Below are 16585 nucleotides of genomic sequence, written 5' to 3'. Positions count from 1 at the left end.
TGTTTTATCTTTATTGTGGTATCCAGCAGAACTGTTCCAGAGAAAGTGTCCCTGAGCTGAAGTGAAATCCAAAACAGAATAGAGTCTGTGTGCAGAAGACACAATGTGTCAGACTGAGATATGGTTGTGGTGGGAAAGTGCTACATGCTACATGCTACAACAATGGAGGTCAACTAACTGTCTATTTAAGAGATTGTGAAATAAGACCAGACAGAGAAAAGGAAGTGGATTAGAGTGATCTTCAGTAAGGAATGACTATTTTGGCATTAAGATTTGGGTGGGGCAGCTTCTTACTTTTAACTTATCTTTATTAATACCAGTGCTTTCCCACATACACCGAATATAACTCTTAGGAATATTGATGGCCAAGTCACTGTGCTAGGTATTTTCATTCTATGTTATAAAGTTGTCCTAACACCCCTAAAACGAGATATTGATGGAGTATTGAAGGTCACAGAAGACTCCCAACAATTATATGTTCCTAATCTATAGGATGGCACTGTGCTTTAGAGACTCCAGTGTCTTACAGGTACCAATAATCCTTGTGCCTTAGTTACTCTCACAAAAATTATTTTATTTATAGTACATTTCTTATTACTCTTAGATTGATAATAATAACCATGATCTTGTAAAAGTGTTTACATTGCCAGATGCTGTCCTTGGCCACTGGCAGCCTTTGAGCTTGGAAAAGATGAAGTGTAATTATATATGATATCTTACAGAGAGAGAAATCACTACAGAGTTGAAAGTCAATGCAGCTGAGGGGTTCATCTCTTAGGCTTCTGGAATATTCATAAGAACAGAGAGATTTCTTTGGATATTTGTTTCTTTCCACAGCCTCTGTAAACACTGGCTCTCCACAAGAAAAGACTGGGCTATATTTTTAAAATTTGGTTGGTCCAATTTTCAGTGAAATGCTATTTTTCTACACTATTTTATGAAATTTGCAAAGTTCTCCATGGTCTACATTACAAAGCAAATGAGGATGTCAGCCAAAAGCTCACTCTGCCGGGATCCTTTATCCAGTGTGATTATCTGCTGATTTCTCAGACACTGATCACTTTTTAATGATCCATTCACTCATCTGATTGCCTAGAGAGAATCTAGGTGCTTTTAGTGGTGTTTAAAGAACAAGAATTGTGTGAGTGAAAGGTGAGGGAGGGAATGGTCCATTGGCCCTGACTCAGAAACCATTCATATATTTTAAGACCTAATTTTCTCCTTTAACTTGAAGTATTTGAAACACTTTCTTTTATTTTAAAGATAAAGAGCACCCATAGCTCTGGTATTAGAAAACACATGATCTATGTGGATATCAAGGGCTTCAAGACATGTGAAGGTAGCCAAGACAGGGGTTCAGGTTCCTGAGAGAACTGTCCTAAAGATGGCACATGGAGAGCAAAGTCCATTCCCAAGGTTTACTTCATTCTGAGGAGGTTGCAGGAGACAAGCACTGGCCTGGTGAGATGAGATGCTTTGTCTCTACAAGACCACTGGAGTATTTCACTTGTCTCTGTCTCTCATTCAGATTATCCCAAATGTTGGTCATTTCCGTATTGAAAACAGTAAGTGGGAAGGAAAGGCATCTCTTACTCAAAGTCTGTTTAAAGGCTCCACCTAACTGAGCAGCAAGATCTCAAGCACAATTAATAAGAAATGTTGAAGTTGATTATAGAGAGACCATATTGATTTCATACATATGTATTTAATGTTAAACTAGCAATAAACAAAGATGAATAAGAAAACCTGCTGCCAAGTCTGAGGACTTCAATTAACTCCTCATCCTCCAATACCCACATGGTAGAAGGAGTGATAAGGATATGGCTCCTAAACATCAATCATGACCTTTACTTGAGTTCTGTGTCATGAGTCCTCATTCATAATAAGATATATATATAAAATCTTCTGAGATATCTTAGTTTTATCTCCATTACATCCAAGAAAAATAATTCTTTTGATTAGATGTTGTCTCATTCATCATTTTTGTCTGTTTTATGCCACATCTTATGTTCTTCAGAGTCATAATTTTGGAGCATATGCAAGCACTAATAGTTTGTTAATTTCTGAACTCCATGCTGTCTTCTCTACATCGCTTCAAGTTATCAGTTCTTTAGTTATTATCTAGGGTTTTTTCATTGATTTTAGATCCTTTTATACTTCTTTTATGTAAAAATATTATCATTGTTAGTTGTTCTGTTTCGTTGAACTATACCCTAATGATTGTATGATGAAATAGATGTAGGCTGGCACTTGCTATACATGCTACTTCCAGCTTTTCCTTAAGGAATTGGACTATCCACAAACATGCAACCCTAAGTTAGTTGCCAAATGAACAACTTCCTAAGATTCACTTTCCATCGATTTTGTCACTGAGCAAAAGCCATAGGAGGGTACAACACTGTGAACAGGGATCAGAAGGCTATGTACTCTGAGTGCTATCTAGTCACACATTGCTATATCATTCCTGATATGCATATACTCATCACAACCTCTTTACATCTCTGTGTTATTGCCAAGTTTTGTTGAGTGATGTATGTGATTCTTTTGTTTTTCTGTATGTATATGTAGTTCTCTGTATGCTCCATGTCTGGAGGGTAGTTGCGTGTGCATATCTAGGCATGTGTATTAAGTGAAAAAAAAAAAAAGACATGTTCTGTTCTATCATTCTTTTCTATATTCCCTTGTGTCAGGGTCCTTGAATCTGGAGCTATGTTGGCATATAAAAATACTCACTAAGCCTCCTGATTTTTCTCCTCACCACAGTGATGAGTTAGTTATAAGCACAGGTCACATTTAGCTTTTTGTTTACTTTTGTAAGTAAACTGGGTAAACAAAAAACAGGCCTCTTGCTTTGCAGGAAGTGCTTTTACCCACTGAGTTTTCTTCTAACTTTTCTTGTCTATTGAGACAGTATCTGACTATGTCGCTCAGAGATGCTCTTAAACTCCCAATCCTGCTTAGCCTCTCAGTGATGAGATTCAGGGTTGTGACACTACATATGTGACACAAGTTTTTTTTTTTTTAATTTGGTAATTCTTTGATATACATGATCTCTGAAAAACTTTATTTTCTATTTTTATAAAAGCATCAGTTCAACAATAATTTATTAAACATCCAGTGAGTAAAAGGTAACACTTCTGGGGCTGAGGACTCACCTATGAAGTCCACAGACAAAAGCTTTGTTCATCAATCAGGATGAAATATAAGACATGTAAAAAAAAGTGCAAACCAAATATTATTAAGTACTACCAAAATTAAAAGAAAAGAAGCCAGAACGAGAGGGAGGAAAGAATGGACAGGAAGGCAGGACAAAACAGAAATGAGAGAAAACAGTTAGAAAAGAAGGAAGAAAGTACTGAAAGAAAAGGGGAAAAATAGTAGGCAGAAGTGGTACAGAGCAACTGGTGGCAAAATTACCAGTGTTCCAAGAGGAAACATCTCAAACTTGCACCATTTAATCATTTATATAAAGAAAATGTGGCAAGGGAACACAAGAATATGACAGAGAACCAAGTGAGAACTGAAGTTAGGTATACCAAGGATGAAAAAGTCAGGCTGGAAAAACAAAGTTAGAAGCAAGAACGAGCAGAGTTTTGTGAAAGAAAATCATGAACTATCTTCAATGGCAGGTTTAGAGATTTTTGTCATATCTCCTTTTAACCCCTGTATGTTTTATGTGGAACCTAGACCTTGGGACATACTGGCTAATCACTCTATCATTGAATAATATCTTGGGATGGAATTGAAGGATAGTATGTAATTTCTTTTAGAATGATGTTAAAATAGGAGTTAGAATGAGGTGAGTGTGTGTGTATGTGTGTGTATGTATGTGTGTGTGTGTGTGTGTGTGTGTATGTGTGTGTGTGTGCTGGAGTATATTGACAGTTATGTGCAGCACAACATACTTGTTGAGATCAGAGAATGGTCTCTGGTGTGAGTTCCCACTCCATACCTCCACACCCTGCTTTAAATGAGCTCTCCTTGTTCTGTGCCAGACTAACTGAAACATGAACCTCTCACGATTCTCTCATCACTCCATCAGAATTATGAACAGAATACGCTACCACATCCAAGCTTAAGTACATTCTGGACATTTGAACCCGGGTCCTCAAACGTGCACAGTCACCATAGGATGGGAGGAAGCCCCAAAGAGTCTATGGGGCTAACTCTAGTTGAGACTACTAGTACTGTGGAATACGAATCCTGAAGTGGCCACTTCCTGCACTCAGGCTGGACTCCTAGTGGAGGAATAAGGACAACAACTCACGGACAAAACCTTAGACCCCAAATGTGCCCTATGTAAGGCAGAAAATAGAACAAATGACCAACCAATGGCTGGCCCAGGCTGAGACCCATCCTATGGTGAAGGACCAATTCCTGACACTAGCAATGATACTCTGTCATGCTTGCTGACAGGAACCTAGCATAATTGTTCTCTGAGAGTCTTCACCCATCAACCAATGGAAAGAGATGCAGAGAATCATAGCCAATCATTAAATTTAGCTTAGGGAGCCTTAAGGTAATTTTTTTTTTGAAAGGTTGAGGGATCTGAAGAGGATAGGAACTCCACAGAAATACTAACACACTCTGTTATCCTGGACCCTTGGAGCCTCACAGAGACTGAAACACAAACCAGAGAATAAGCACTGGTTACACTTAGGCCCTCTGCCTATAGTGTAGCAGATAAGCAGAGTGGTCTTCATGCAGGTCCCCAAAAACTGGAGTGGGGACTGTCTCTGAGTTTCTTGCTTCCCTGTGGAGTCTGCTCCCACAATTGGACCACATTGTCTGGCTGAAGTGGAAGAGGATGTGTCTAGTCCCACAGTGACTTGATAGGCTGTGTGTGTGTGTGTGTGTGTGTGTGTGTGTTAGTGGGGTGGGGGGATGACACCCAGAGGATGGATTCTTCTTCTCAAAAGAGAAGGGAAAGGTGAAATGTGGTTGGACTTGAAAGAGGGGATACTGGGATTAGGGCTGACTCTCGGTTATAAAAGTGAACAAATAAATAAAAATTTGAAAAGATTCTATTACAAAATAACTAAAAATATAAGTTAGCAACAGTATAATTCGTTTCATTCTTAGAAGTGAAGCAAAGATAAATGCCCATGTTTTTTTCCCACTGATCAGAAACATGAAATACCTCCTAACACATTAGTGACTTCCTTTTCAGTTGTCCCAGTAGCATTAGGAATTGACATTTTAGGTGGATATGAATTACCTGATGTGGGTGCTGGGACTAAACTTTGGTACCCTCCAAGAGCAGGTGCTCTTAAACCCTGAGCCATGTATATAGTCTTTATACTTATTATTATACTTCTTCTTCTTCTTCTTCTTCTTCTTCTTCTTCTTCTTCTTCTTCTTCTTCTTATTATTATTATTATTATTATTATTATTATTATTATTGGATGTGCCTGTGCATATGTGTGTAGAATTTGTGAAATTTGATTTTCTGTTTCTACCAAATAGATTCTAGGTATCAAGCTGAGATGTTTAGGCTTGGTAGCAAGAACCTTTACCTACTGAGTCATCTTGGAGGCTCTCCTTCAACATTGATTTCAAGGTAGAGTCACTCTTGACACTAGCCTGCATACTTCAGGTAATCTGGCCTTTGAACACAATAATCTTCTGGTATCCAGTTCCTATCTTTTTCATTATTTATCATTACCATAAATGGATAAAATAATCTTCCAGTTAATTTATATTCTAACATTTTACTTCTTAGTGATAAAGCCAAATGATATGTGTACAGAATTCTGCAAATTTGACTTTAGGCAAAGGTCCATTATAAGCAATCTGATAGTTGCCCAGTCAGTGCTTTCTGTCTGCCTGAATTAGTGATGATTTAGAACAAAAAGTAAAGGTCAGTTACTCAGTGCTGCTAAGAACAACCTACTACTCCCAGCCTTTTGGAAAAGCACCTGATTTATCAAATGCAGATGTACATTTCAAAAAAAATTTTTTTGATGACATCTAGGACCTGAGTTTCCACTGTAAAAGAACTCCCCACTGGTAGATATCTGCAGAACTGCACATAGAAAAAAAAATCCTGTTGTCCCTTGGGAGATTTTATAATGATTGGAAAAGCTAAGTATGAGGGCAGGAGCAACCTGAACATTTAATATTAATGCTGTACAATCAGGTACTTTCCTGAACCCAGGAGGCCAACTGGGACTTCTCTTCTCTCCTCAGGAAGGTTGTGGGGTCTGCAAAGGTTAGCTATATTGTAAGCATTTGTTTCATAATGTAGTTAACTGGCCATTACACAGTGAAACCTCTAGAAACCAGTGAAATTTCCTCTTTAACCTGAATATCTGGGGTCATAGGAAATGAACACACTGTTATTAGTAGAAAAATTGTTTTGTGCAAAGTGCTTTGAAAATGTTACTTGTATCAGGTGAATTACATATTCATTTTGGGGGTAGAAACTCTCTGTTAATTGAGAGGAAATAGTGGGAGCCACTGAACTCTCAATTCAGCCTTAGCAAGTAGCGCTGAACTCTCCTGAAGGGTCCAGCTCCAGATGAGCCAGCAAGCTAATCAACAGCTTCAGTTCACAGCTTTTCTCACTGTACCTTTCATGCTACCATCTGAACTTCTGCATATCTCATCTCTGTTAAGAATGAAATGATTGGTGACTAAGCTGTGTGTCTGTGTGTGTGTGTGTGTGTGTGTGTGTGTGTGTGTGTGAGAGAGAGAGAGAGAGAGAGAGAGAGAGAGAGAGAGAGAGAGAGAGAGAGATGATTTCACAAGGAAGTACTTATGAGTTTCTGGTACAAGTAAGTTCATTATGTTTATAAATCCATGAAGGAAGGTGGTAAGAAGATATGCATATCTGAATTCTCCAGGAATAACCAGAAGAGCTAAGATTTTAAAATTATTTTTATTTAATTAAAATGTAATTATATAATTTTCCCCTTTTCCATCTAGCCTCTCATGACCCCAATCTTTTTTTGAATTCATAACCTCTTCTTTAATCTTTATTGATACATATTATGGGCTAGTGACCAGGGATAGCTTAACAGCAGCAAGCTCACCTCTGAAGAAGACTAATTATCCCTTTCCTAGTGATTTTTAATTGCCCATAGCTGGTGGTAGCTAAATTTTTTAAACATTTCTTCAGGGGAAAGAGCTATTTGTTAATGTATGGTGTAGTTATGCAGATAGGCAATCTGACTGTGACTCACAATCTGAGACTAGAGAGAAAGAGAAAAAGATTTGTTTAGGTGGTTGTTGTTCCTGTAGTTAAGGAGCAGTGTTTCAAGGGAGGTGTGGGTAGGTCTCCTTTATCCTGGTTTCTAGTTCTATCCCTCAAAGACCTTTGTGTTTTTAGGATTTAGTCAGGAGGGCAGTGGTGGTGGGGGTTAGGGGGGATTGACCTCCTACAGTGAAATTCATCGGAAAGGTAAAAGGGTATACTCTAACAACCCTACATCCCCAGTCCTTTAATTCACAAATTTCACCCAGTGCTTGTTTACCAGTTTTCCTTTTTGCTTTCACAGGACTCATCAAAGACCAGCAGAATTTTGTCTTTGAGCTCCTTTCTTGATAGTCTCAATTCCTGGCTCTTCCTTCTGCTTCTCTTGGGGAACTCTCTAAAGTACACCATGTTAGCTACTGGTGGTGACACATGTTTCTTCTCTCACTCTCTGTTGACTCCTGTATGAGACCTTCCATTCCTTTTTCTCCATTTTGTCTTCCTGTGCCTGATTCTTCTCTTCAGAGCTCCGTGAAGGTGCCTTTAGAGCCTGAACACTTCAGAGGCCCGACCATCGTGTTGTGTTGTCTGTGTGTCTTTTCATGGTGTTAACAACTCATCTAATAAACTTCTTCATGGTTAATGGTATAAAATCCTCAGAAAGGCTGAGAAATCCCTGACTGATAACCCCTGTGGAAGGTTCTCATTAGAAGATCCACTTTCACCACTTTAGGACTTCAGGGAAACTGACCTGCCTATTGAATCTTTCATTCCCAACCATTTTACCTTATAAAACTCCCAAGCCACCTGTGCCATGTTCCCACAAACTCCACTAACATGGATAGTGACCTTATTTATTCTTATTAAGGAAGAATTCTGTTTCTGAAGTGGTCAGTCTGAGCTTACCTTTATTTTAATATACTCTGTCCATCCTGATCTAATACCTACCTTGTTTGAGCAATGCAATCCCCAGCCTGGAGTCTTGGCATACACAGCAGTAAACAAGAGACTATCTTAAAGAAGGTGTAAGAAGGTTAAGACTGGTGACTGTACTTTTAACATTTATATACATGTCATGGCATGCATGAGTCTGGAAAATGATTAGCTCACATGTGGGAGTGGGCATGTGAATCCTGTTGGGCTGTGTTGTGGTTCCCGTGTGTCTGCCATGGATCAGAGAGGCAAAAGCATGTGGGAATTCGAATGAGTTCACTCCACACTGCACCAGACAGGCACTATGGGGCCCTGCCCAGGTGTGAAGAGGGAGATCTCAGTCTGAGGTCCCACGGGGGCAGAGCTCTTGGATGGGGACAAAAAGGCTTGTGGGCCTTGACTGGTCTCAGACTCTTGGGCTCCCAGGTGCCACCAGAAGCCATGGAAGAGTTGAGACTGGGGGTGTGTGGGATGAATCAGCCCACAGCTGAGAGGGGCAAGAGGGGTGAGAGGGAGAGCTCCAGTGGTGCCCCACGGGAAAGACTCAATTACTGTACTCGGTTGGCAGACTCTTTGGCCTGGCTAGCTTGCTTGAAGAGGTGGTCCCTGTGGCTGGAACGCAGAAAGGTCCTCCATGAGGGAAGTTAGGCTGCAGCAGTTCATTAAAGGCCTTCTCCACATTTCCCCAAGGAGGGCCCCCAAAGACATGAGGAAAATTAACAATAAACATGGGCTGGGCGTAGCTCTCTCAGACATATGCAGCAGATGTGTTGCTTGGTCTTCATGTGGGTCCTGAATAAGTAGTTCAGAGTTCCAGCGTTCCAAAAGGCTTTATTTTCATGACGGATGCACCACCCACTTAGGTCAGGGTAGACCTGATTTAAATAAAGAGGGAGGAGGGAGGAGGGTCTGGGAAAGGAATCCATAATTGGCTATAACCTCTAGCCTTTCGGTAACTCATTAATATGGAAATCTTTTGAGGCTGAGGCCTGTAGTCACACCCTCTACCTGTGCTATGTGACACAAACCTCTTTGGTAGGTGCTGCATTGCCCTACATGACTGAAAAGCATGGGTCAATGGAGATCTTAGACCAAGTGTCAGGACCCTGGGTTCTGGGATCGCAGTGAAATATATGCCGTCCCTCATAGGCATGGACACCCATTGGGTCTCTGGGCTATTTCCAGCCAGTGCTTCTACCAAAACCCCAACCATCCTTTCATGGCCCCACACATGAGCACACAAACACACACACACACACACACACACACACACACACACACACACACGATAAAAATTGAAAAACTTAAGTGGAATTGAAAAGATACAAGGTTTTTTAATTTCTCAAGGTTCTGAAATTTACAAATTAAAATGGAGTCAAAAGTACTGCTTCCTTGCTTAGTGTTGGAAATGAGTTCAGGGTCACAAACAGACCATTTGAAGTCTTATTTTTAATTAGTTTTTATTCATTTTACATCTCACTCACTGCTGTCCTCCCAGTCATCCCCTCCTACAATCCTTTCCTATCTCTTCTTTCCTTCTCCTCTGAACAGGTTCCCCCCCCCCCCAGTTGCTCCCCACTCTGGAACTTCAAGTCTCTGTAGAGCTAGGTGTATCCTCTCCCATTGAGGCCAGACAAGGCAGCCCAGCTATAAGAACATATTCAATGGACAGATAATAACTTTGAGGATAGTTCTCATACTAGTTATTCCGGACCCACATGATGACCAAGCAACACATCGGCTGCATATATCTGGGAGATCTAAGTCCAGCCCATGTTTATTGTTTGGTTGGTGGTTCAGTCTCTAAGAGCCCCAAGGGTTCATATAAGAACTCCAAATAAACTAGATGAGAAATGAAATTCATCCCATCACATAATAATCAAAACATCATATGCACAAAACAAAGAAAGAATATTCAAAGTAGTAAGGGAAAAAGGTCAAGTGACATATAAAGGCATATCTATAAGAATTACAACAGAATTCTCACCAGAGACTATAAAAGCCAGAAGATCCTGGGCAGATGTCATACAGACCCTAAGAGAACACAAATGCCAGCCCAGGCTACTATACCCAGCAAAACTCTCAATATACTATAGATGGAGAAACCAAGATATTCCATGACAAAACCAAATTTACACAATATCTTTCCACAAATCCAGCCCTACAAAGGATAATAGAGGGAAACTACCAACACAAAGAGAGGAATTATACTCTAGAAAAAGCAAAAAAGTCGTCTTCTTCCAACAAACCCAAAAGAAGATAGCCACACAAAAATAACTTCACCTCTAATAACAAAATAAGAGAAACAACAATCACTTTTTCTTAATATCTCTAACATCAATGGACTCAATTCCCCAATAAAAAGACATAGAATAATGGACTGGATATGTAAACAGAACTCAGCATTTTGCTGAAAACAGAAAATGTACCCCAGTGACAAAGACAGACACTACCTCAGAATAAAAGTCTGGAAAACAATTTTCCAAGCAAATGGCCCCAAGAAACATGCTGGAGTAGCAATTGTAATATCAGATAAAATTGACTTTTAACCAGAAGTTATCAAGAAAGATAATGGACGCCTCATACTCATCAGAGGAAGAATCAACCAAGATGTAGTCTCAATTCTGAACATCTATGCCCCAAATGCAAGGGCACCCACATGCATAAAGAAACTTTACCAAAGCTCACAGAACACATTGCATCTCACAGAATAATAGTGGGAGACTTCAACATCCCACTCTTATCAATGGACAGATCATGGAAACAGAAACTAAACAAAAACACAGTAAAACTAAGAGAAGTTATAAACCAAATGGATTTAACTGATATTTATAGAACATTTTATCTAAAAACAAAAGAATATACCTTCTTCTCAGCATCTCATGGTACCTTCTCGAAAAGTGACCATATAATTGGTCACAAAACAGGCCTCAGCACACACAAGAAAATTGAAATAATCCCATGCATCCTACCAGATCACCATGAGCTAAAGCTGATCTTTAATAATGATAAAATCAATGGAAAGCCCACATACACATGGAAACTGAACAATGCTCTACTCAATGATAACTAGGTAAGGGAAGAAATAACGAAAGAAATTAAAGCCTTTTTAGAATTTAATGAAAATGAGGACACATCATACCAAACTTGTGGGACACAATGAAAGCAGTGCTAAGAGGAAAACTCATAGCTCTAAGTGCCTACAAAAAAAAAAGAACAAAAATAAAAACAAAAACAAAACAACAACAACAAAAACCAGAGGAAGTACACACTAGCAGCTTGACAGCTGAAAGCTCTAGAACAAAAACAAGCAAATACACCCATGAGGAATTAGACAGCAGGAAATAATCAAACTCAGTGCTGAAATCAACCAAGTAGAAACAAAAGGAACTACAGAAAGAAGTAACAAAACCAAGAACTGCTTCTCTGAGAAAAGCAACAAGATAGATATACCCTTAGCCAGACTACCAGAGGACAGAAAGACAGTATCAAAATTACTAAAATCAGAACTGAAAAGGGAAACATAACAACAGAAACTGAGGGAACTCAAAAAGATCATAAAATCCTACTACAAAAAGCCTATACTCAACAAAACTGGAAAATCTGGATGAAATAGACAATTTCCTAGACAGATACCAGACACCAACATTAAATCAGGATCACATAGACCATCTAAATAGTCCTATAACTAGTAATGAAATAGCATCAGTCATTAAAAGTCTCCCCACAAAAAAAAAAAAAAAAGGACCAGATTGTGTAGAATTCTATCAGACTTTCCAAGAATACCTTTTAGCAATACTCTATAAACTATTCCACAAAATAGTAACAGAAGGCACACTACCCAATTCATTTTATTTTTTTATGTGAAAATCTTTATTGGATATTTTATTTACATTTCAGATGCCATCCCCTTTCCCCGTTTCCCCTCCCCAGAAAAATCCTATCCCATCCCCACATTTGCTTTTATACTTTTTTTTTAATGTTAATCAAAGGCTTTATAAGTTTGGTAATGCTCAATATCAATCAGAAGTGTAACTCAATACCCAACATAGATATATCCACTATCTTTGACTGGCGGGAACATGCAAACATCCACCTCCATTCCCCCTCCCCCCCCATCACCTAGTTCCTCCTCTCCTTCTCCTCCTCTCCTTAATCCTTCCACCTTAGCTCCTCCTACATATCACCCTTTCTGTTAAAATAAAACTTTTCTCTTAGAATACAATTAGAGCATAACTATACCAATTTGTGTCAGTAAGATACAAGATAGACCTAATACCCAGTCCATCATTTTGTTGACTAAATAGAACCTCTGTAGTCCCTCCTAACTAAAAGACTTAATTCGGAACCTGGCTTTTGTTTTTCTTGGCTTTAGAATGAATGTCAGCTGAAAACCATCCTCTCAAACCTTTTCTCTCAATGTAAATGGCCAGGATTGGCTATGAGACTATAATTCTTCAACCTGTCAGAAATCCAGAAAGACTGAGTTAACTGAAATTGTGGGAAGCACAAAGCATAGCTTCTAAAACATAGCCAAATTGTAGAGACCGCTGAACAGCTGGAGAGCCCCTATACTACAAAACGTTGGAGCATTTGATCTTTAGCCTTCTGGCCCAGGATCATCTGACAGACCTAGTGATGCAGAATTATTAAGGGCTGATTACTCTGTCTTGGAAGATACAATCAGTCAACTATTCTGCAAGTGTGTCCTTTTCTGGACAGTAATTTGTCTGTAGATGGAAAGAGGCAATTCTTGTCTAGTGGATGTCTCACCACAACTGGAGTAACTCCAAAGATGCTCAATTTCTTCTTAGAATCCAAGACAGGAAGCTGTCAGGAGCAGACATGTCTCTAATCAAAATGGACATTAATACAGAACTGTTTGTAATGTCAATTCTGTGGACTTCTGACTATCCATGTAAGGCAATCTGGACTATTGTTTGTTAACTCCTCTCAGCAAAATAAAATATAGAAAACACCCTAATAATAAATTTAGAGCCATGAATTTGCTATAGCCCCTTAACTCACAAGCTAACCATCTCAAATCAGTTTAAAAAGTTAAAGAAGGACTGGGTCTAGGCCTTGTATTCCTAAATGTGTTATATAGGCACAATGCCTATGAAAGTAAGAGTATTAATCTCACTTTTATATCAATAAGAAGCTGATATCAATGAAAACCTTAAATTTGAAATCAAAGTAAATTTTATACCATTTAAGAAATTATAATTTCATCTTAATAACAATTATACATACATATTGTTATATATACATATAACAATAGGTTATGGCTATGCAATAAATTGTAGCTAATCCTCCCTGTTCCAACAAAACCACCACTTTTCCCTAGAAAGACAGCCCAGTATTAACCACCTCAGTCCCCAAGCCCAGGGAATAGGGGCACCGACTCTTCATTAACTTCTTCAAGCTGATTATGGGTGTTGAGATATTAGAAGAGGAGCAGGGAGAAGAGTAAATTGATAAGCCTCTGATGTCAGTGACTTCACTGCATCCAGCTGCAATTCCAGGACATCAGAAGTTCGAGCAGGTCTGCTCAGCTCACTTGATGAGTAGATACACCAAGGCTGTGTATTCTGCAATATACAATTCTCAAAACAAATTTTAGTATCAAGATAATTTTTTGTTTGAATTCTGGAATCTAGTCTTCTGGCAGCCTGCCTCTGTCATGTCTAATCCATATAATTCTGGTAGTTTCTATGAGGGTATACTACCATCATCCTCCCATTTTCTCCTCCCTGCTCTTAAATTCTCCAACACTAGGGAATCCAAACTTTCAGACACCAAGGCCCTCTACTTCCACTGATCCCTGGCAAGGCCACCCTCAACTACCTATATAGGTGGAGCCATGAGTCCCTCCCTTTGTATTCTCGGGGCTGGAGATTTTAGAATGGCTACTCCAGCTTGTTTCTTAGTGCCATTTGCTTGAAAAATTGTTTTCCAGCCTTTTACTCTAAGGTAGAGTCTGTCTTTGTCACAGAGGCAGGTCTCCTGTATGCAGCAAAATGCTGGGCCCTGTTTATGTATCCAGTCCATTAGCCTATGTATTTTAATTGGGTGGTTGAGTCCATTGATGTTAACAGATGTTAAGGAGCAGTTATTGTTGCTTCTTGTTATTTTTTTTTATTAGAGGTGAAATTATCTTTGTGTGGCTATCTTCTTTTGGATTTGTTAGAAGAAGATTACTTTCTTGCTCTTTTTTAGGGTATAATTTCCCTTCTTGTATTGAAGCTCTCCTGCTATTATCCTTTGTAATGCTGGGTTTGTGGAAATATATTGTGTAAATTTGGTTTTGTCATGGAATATCTTGGTTTCTCCATCTATGGTAATTGAGAGTTTTGCTGGGTAAAGTAGCCTGGGCTGGCATTTGTGTTCTCTTAGGATCTGTATGACATCTGTCCAGCATCTTCTAGCTTTTATAGTATCTGGTGAGAAGTCTGGTGTAATTCTGATAGGTCTGCCTTTATATGTTACTTGGACTTTTTCCCTTACTGCATTTAATATTCTTTCTTTGTTTTGTGCACTTGGTGTTTTGATTATTATATGATGGGAGGTATTTCTTTTCTGGTCTAGTCTATTTGGTGTTCTATAGGCTTCTTGTATGTTTATGGGCATCTCGTTCTTTATATTAGGGAATTTTTCTTCTATAATTTTGTTGAAGATATTTATTGGCCCTTTAAGTTGGGAATCTTCACTCTCATCTATACCTATTATTCTTAGGTTTGGTCTTCTCATTGTGTCCTGGATTTCCTGGATGTTTTGTGTTAAGAACTTTTTGCATTTTGCGTTCTTTGACAGCTGTCTCAATATTTTCTATAGTATCTTCTGCACCTGAGATTCTCTCTTCTATCTCTTGTATTCTGTTGGTGATGCTTGCGTCTGTGACTCCTGATTTCTTTCCTAGGTTTTCTATCTCCAGGGTAGTCTCCCTTTGTGATTTCTTGATTGTTTCTTGTTTCAGCACGAGCTGCCCCAAGTTGGGTGCCAAAAATGTCGAGAACTGAACTACCCCACGTTTGGGGGCCAAAATGTCAAGGACCGCTCTGTCAATGTTGGACCTGCACTGCCAAAAGCCTTGGGGGCTAAGTTGTTAGAGCCTGCACTGCCCCAAGTTGCTCCAGTCTGCGGGTCGGGTTCAGCAAGAAAGAGGGTGAGGACAGACGTGAAGAATAGAGACCAGACAGAGTGTGATTCAATCCTGTTTATTCTTCAGTCCCTCTTCCTAGTCCAAGTCCCAAAACTTGAGTTCCTAGTTCCTAGTTCCTAGTCCCTAGTGCCTCCAAGTTCCAAGTTACTTATTCCAAGTGCTAAGTGCCTAATGTCTAATGCCTGTCTCCTCTCAAGTGCCTACTCCAAGTGTCTAATACTTAATAATCTTCTTCTGAGTTCTCTAGTCCAAGTGTCTTCTTCCTCAGTGCCTAATTCCTACTAATAATTTCTTCTGTCTGCCTCTAGCCTTTTATATGTCTCACTTCTAAGCCACGCCTTTAAGTCACGCCTTTAAGTCATGCCCTTAGGCCTTGTCTCTAAATCTGATCTCTAAGTCATGCCCTTAAGTCACACACCTTTAAGTCTAACACACCCAAGGGAAAATCCTGGGTATCTAAAACAAGAAGTTATCAGAGTGTGCTCAGCTGTTGTAAGCTATTGTAATCAAGTCTCTTCTCAGGGTATATGGCTCAAGATGGCTGCATGGATGATAGCTGCCTTCTGTTGGCTCCCCACAGTTTCTACTTCCATTTTTATGTCCTGGATGATTTTGTTCAAGTCCTTTACCTGTTTGGTTGTGTTCTCTTGTAATTCTTTAAGGGATTTTTGTGTTTCCTCTTTAAGGGCTTCTACCTGTCTACCTGTGTTCTTCTCAAATTCTTTGAGAGTGTTATTTATGTTTTTCTTAAAGTCCTCTATCATCATCATTAGAAGTGATTTTAAATCTAAATCTTGCTTTCCTAGTACTATGGGGAGTTCAGGACTTTCTTGTTTGGGAGAACTAGGTTCTACTGATGTCAAATACCATGGGTTGCTAATGCTTATGTTCTTGCGCTTGCCTTTTGCCATCTGGATCTCTTTAGTTATACCTGCCCTGTCTCTGACTGGAGCCTGTTTTTCCTATTATCTTGGTTTTATCAGAACTGTGTGGGGTGGGTGTTACTACTGGGGTAAAAGCTGGGGCCCAAAATCTGCTCAGTGTTCTGGTCCAGGAGTGACTTCCTGGGTCCTTATGGGTCCCAGTTACTCCCTGTTTGGGGTGAGTGTTGCTGTCTGCTTACCTAAGTTAATGCCAGGTTTGGAGCACCTTGGAGCCCTGCTTCCTCTGGGTTCTTAGAGATTGGGGGCAGAGGCACCACCTGGGATCTGCTCAGTGCTCAGGCCCAGACCAGAAGGACCCCAATTTGTTTTATGAAGCCACAATTATGCTTATAACTAAACCACACAAAGACC

Source organism: Arvicanthis niloticus, chromosome 10 (genome assembly GCF_011762505.2).
Source record: "Arvicanthis niloticus isolate mArvNil1 chromosome 10, mArvNil1.pat.X, whole genome shotgun sequence".
NCBI classification, from domain to species: Eukaryota; Metazoa; Chordata; class Mammalia; order Rodentia; family Muridae; genus Arvicanthis; species Arvicanthis niloticus.
Note: the sequence above shows the minus strand (reverse complement) of the source record.